We start from the raw sequence: 4,772 nt of genomic DNA on the forward strand, positions 1-4,772 counted from the left end.
TTTAACAATCATTAGATGTGGTGGCTACATTAGTTTTCCTTTTTCTCTGTTTTCACCTGAGGATTTGGCCAGTAACACACCTCCTGCGTTATAGTGCCTACATTCTGGATGATGGAACAACAGGGACACATTTGGACAGCAGCATGGTCAGTCTAGGGGGAGGGGAGTGTTAGACGTACAAGCAGATTTACATCAAAAATTGAAGCCAAATTCCAGCTCACACATTAGCAGTTACAACAGTTTTGTTTCTTTTGGGGGTAAAGGTTTTACATAAATGAATAAAAGCTGATCATTGTAAGCAGCCTTGTCAGTGTTAAATGGTTTGTCTCAACCCTGTAACTGCTAAATCTGCAGAACAGCTTGTTCTGTTGAAAAAGAATACACTAACTGGCCAGGTGAAAAAAAAAAAGAAAGCAAAACGAATGCAGCTACAACATCTAATGCTGGCCATACACTATACTAAAAATTGGCCACACCCATTTTCGAAAAAACGAACATTCGGCCGTGAGCGCAAACGATAGTGCCATCATGTAATGACCAATAAATCGTTCAGTGGACATAAATGAATGCATTTTTTGTTAGTTTTTTTTTTACATATACATAGTGCAGACAGTTCGCAGGGGAAACACATTAACCTTTTAATTTATCGTTCGTTCAGCAGAAAATTTCCAAACTTGTCCTTAGTTTTTTTGGCTCAAAAACGTCCCAACGATTATCGATTCTGTGCCCATTAATTGGCGAAAAACGAACTGTCTAAATGACCGAATTTTGGCCGATTTTTCGGATAGTGTATGGCCAAGCATAAGAGTTGGTAAGCTGCAATATATTTCTTTGCATTTGGGTTTAATACTGCTCTAAAGCTAAATTGCAGACAAACAACTAAATACATATATGCTAGTTGTTTATTTTGTATTTCCATAGCTTCACTAAGAAGATGTAAGTCTGCTTTCAGCACTCATTATTTCAGGAAACTCCATTGTTTATAGAATTATGGGAAAAAGACCCTTTACCATTTCCCCAAGGCTTACTAGCCATCATCCTGTGTTGTGATAACTCTCACAATACAATAGATTAAGGACATAACCTAAAAGCTGTGACATCATTGTGGCATGTCATATCATCATTGTGGGTGCTACTTTGACAGTTAAGTTCTTAAACTGAAGCAGATTTGTACAAAAGCAGAATACAAAAAGACTGTCACTATAATAGGACAGGGTCGATATAAAAAATTAATAGACACGCTACTCAAGGTTTTAAAATGATCTTTCTCTACCTTAGACCCCTAAGACTTCAGAATTTTAATGGTAGCCATATGCTAGTAGAGTAGAGGGCTGATGGACAGCCACAATACAACTGTCTTCTACCAGGTCACCAAAGAAAAGGCACAAGGGTGGATGGGGGTTATTTAGGAAAGACAAATCCACTTTGCAGTACAAGTGCACTTGGAAGTGCAGTCGCTGTAGATCTGAGGGGGACATGCAAGGAAAATAAAAAACAGCATTTTAGCTTGCACATGATTGGATGATAAAATCAGCAGAGCTTCCCCTCATTTCAGATCTTCCCCTCATATCTACAGTGATCTACAGCAACTGCACTTTCAAGTGCACTTGTAGTGCAAAGTGGATTTGCCTTTAGTAAATCAACCCCGATGAGTTGAAATTCTGACATCTTCATTGACAGATTATCAGGGGGAACCATAGAAAACATGATTTTCTAATCAGTCTACTTGAAGCAAAAACTTGAAGAGAGATCCATTTTTTTCACCTTTTTATTTATATATCCACGTTCCAGACCAGGTCTTTTCTGGCACTTTTTGTTTACACGAAACAATCAGTATTATTTGCTAGAAAATTACTTCGAACCTCCAAACATTATAGATTTTTTTAAAGCAGGGGCTCTAGAGAATAGATTGGTGGGTTTTGCAATTTTTTATGTCACACAGTATTTGCGCAGTGTTTTTTTTAAACGCAATTATTATTTTGAAAAATAAAAAGACTTTTTTTGAATTTTAAAAGAAAAAAACACAATACATTACCCGTTTTTTTTCCTGTAAAATATAAACGATGATGTTATGCTAAGTACATAGATACCAAATATGTCACACTTTAAAATTGTGCAAGTTCGTGCAACGTTGACAGTGTAAAGTTTACTATCCATAGGCAAAGCTTTAAAAGAATTTACAGATTACTACTTACAGAGGAGGTCTAGTGCTAGAATTACTGCCCGCTGGCATTCGGAGCGATACCTTACATGTGTGGGACGATCGCTGTTTGTGTGCTGACCGATGCGCTCGTTCGCCATTGCATGTAACCACGGAAGAATGGGGGCACTTACATTTTTGTTTTAAAGTGGCGCACCTGTGCAATGTGTAGAACAGTGCTGCAGCAAAATGACATTTCTAAAGGAAAAAATGTCATTAAAACTTCCCTGGCTGTAATGTATTGCTGCCTCCTGGCAATATAGATGTAAAATCAAGGGAAAAAATGGCGTGGGTTCCCCCAGTCCAGTCCTTCGGGTCTGGTATGGATTTTAAGGGGAACTCCACGACAAAATAAAAAAAAAAAAAATTGGCGTGGGTTCATCCCCAAAATCCATACCAGACCCTTATCCAAACATGCAGCCTGGAGGACAGGATGGGGGGGCGAGCACCCCCCTCCTGAACCACACCAGGCCACAAAAGCAGGCTCTCAACATGGAAAGGGTGCTTTGGGGTCAAGAGCCTCTTCCTGACAACCCTTGCCATTGGTTGTCGGGGTCTTCGGATGGGGGGCTTATCGGAAAATAAGGGGGCCCCCAGATCTCGCCCCCCCCATGTGAATGGGTATCGGGTACATTGTACCCCTACCCATTCACCAAAAACGTGTCAAAAAAATAAAAAAAAACAATAGACAGTTTTTGACAATTTCTTTGACAATTAAAAAAGGAAAAAAAAAAGTGTCTCGCGATCTACATGCATCGTCAATCATGCCGCCCAACGAACCCGAAAAATAGAGAAAACTCTGCCTCCATGGGAGGCCTCCCGGCGACTGCTGTCTTTTGGCTTTGACAGCTATTATACAGGCAAGGGCGGGGCGCTGACGTAACCGGATAACCCTACCCCTTCTGATGTCACATGGGGGCGGGGTCACTCATTTACATCATCCGGTGGCCACGCCCTTGCCTATATAACACCTGTCACAGCCAAGAGACCGCAGTCGGTGGGAGGCCTCCCATCGAGGCGGAGCTTTTCAAATTTTTTTTCTATTTTTCGGGTCCGCCGGGCGGCATGATTGAAGATGGATGTATATCGCTGGACACTTTTTTTTTTTTTAATAAAAGAATTGTCAAACGGTCTGTTGTGCTTTTTACTTTTTGACACTTTTTTTTTAAATGAATGGGTAGGGGTACAATGTACTCGAAGCCATTCATATGGGGGGGCGGGATCTGGGGGCACCTGCAGACCCCGACAGTCAATGTCCATGGTTTTCGGGAAGAGGCTCTTGTCGCCATCAACATGGGGACAAGGTGCTTTAGAGGGCATCCCAAAGCACCCTCCCAATGTTGGAGGCAAGCGGCCTGGTGTGGTTCCGGGGGGGGGGGGGTGGGGGTTGCGCTGGCTTGTCCACCCCCCTTTCCTGCTCGGATAAGGGTCCGGTATGGATTTTGACAAATTTGCCACAAACAGCCCATATGTTTGGCTCGTCTCCGAACAAACAAACACGCGATGTTCGAGGCGAACTTATGTTCGATTCGAACATCGGGACCATCCCTAGTCACAAGGGATGTAAACATCCTTGTGACAGCAACAGTCATGTGACAGGTACACTTTATGGAGTGAGCTGGGGTCTAAAAGACCCAAAATCCCACCTATGCCCCTATACCATGATCTGAGTTTTCGAATGCTTTTGATTTTTTTTAAATGGCACTGTTGACATCCAGGTAAACCGGAAGTGATGTTAGGTCATCGCTTCCAGGTTACCATAGCCGAGAGCCAATCAAAGCTGATCTGGGCTTTGTTTTGGCTCTCTGATCGCCGGCTGGTTGATTGGGTCCCCCAGTGGGCCAGGAGAGTCCGAGAAAGCAGCAGTAAGGGGGGTCGTCCCCTCCCGCTGCTTGAAAAAACAATCCAGCAGCTAGTTAGCCACTAGGATTGCTTTTAAAAGAGACCTCCGGCTCTAAAAAACGGTATTCGGATGAGGCCTGCAACTGCTGGCATCTCCCTGATGTAACCACTTGAAGGCCAGCAACATACTGGTACGTCGCTGGTCTGGAAGTGGATATCCTATCTTGTTCAGCAAAATCTGCTCTTTTGATTGGTCCAAAACAGAAGTAGCTCTAGTTCCCATGTTCCTCAACAGATGGAGCTGTCTGTCTAAAATGTTGAACGAAAAAACGAGACAGTTTCAAAATGTAAAGATTTGCCCTGCTTTATAGAAAATATATTTTTGTATGATAACAGTGATAAATCGTGTGTTAAAATATAGACACCAGGTGGGTAAAACACTTCAAACTCAAGTTTAATAGAGAAAAATGTAAACAGTATTTTTGTAATTTGCCAAACGTTAGTAAAACTGGAGCTGCCTCTTTTTTGCCATGAGCCCTGGAAAATGGAAATTAGATTGTCATCCGACAATCATTAAAGAACAGTCATCAGAGTCTATGAATGCATATAGTAAACATGGGTTATTTAGCCACTTCAGGATCCAAAACCCAGTCTGAACAGTCTGTTTAAAGAGAACCTGTTCAACTGCTTACACAGTTCACATTTTCTTTACAGATCTAAAATGACAAAT

The sequence above is a fragment of the Aquarana catesbeiana genome, linkage group LG02, assembly GCF_042186555.1.
Source record: "Aquarana catesbeiana isolate 2022-GZ linkage group LG02, ASM4218655v1, whole genome shotgun sequence".
In the NCBI taxonomy this organism is placed as follows: Eukaryota; Metazoa; Chordata; class Amphibia; order Anura; family Ranidae; genus Aquarana; species Aquarana catesbeiana.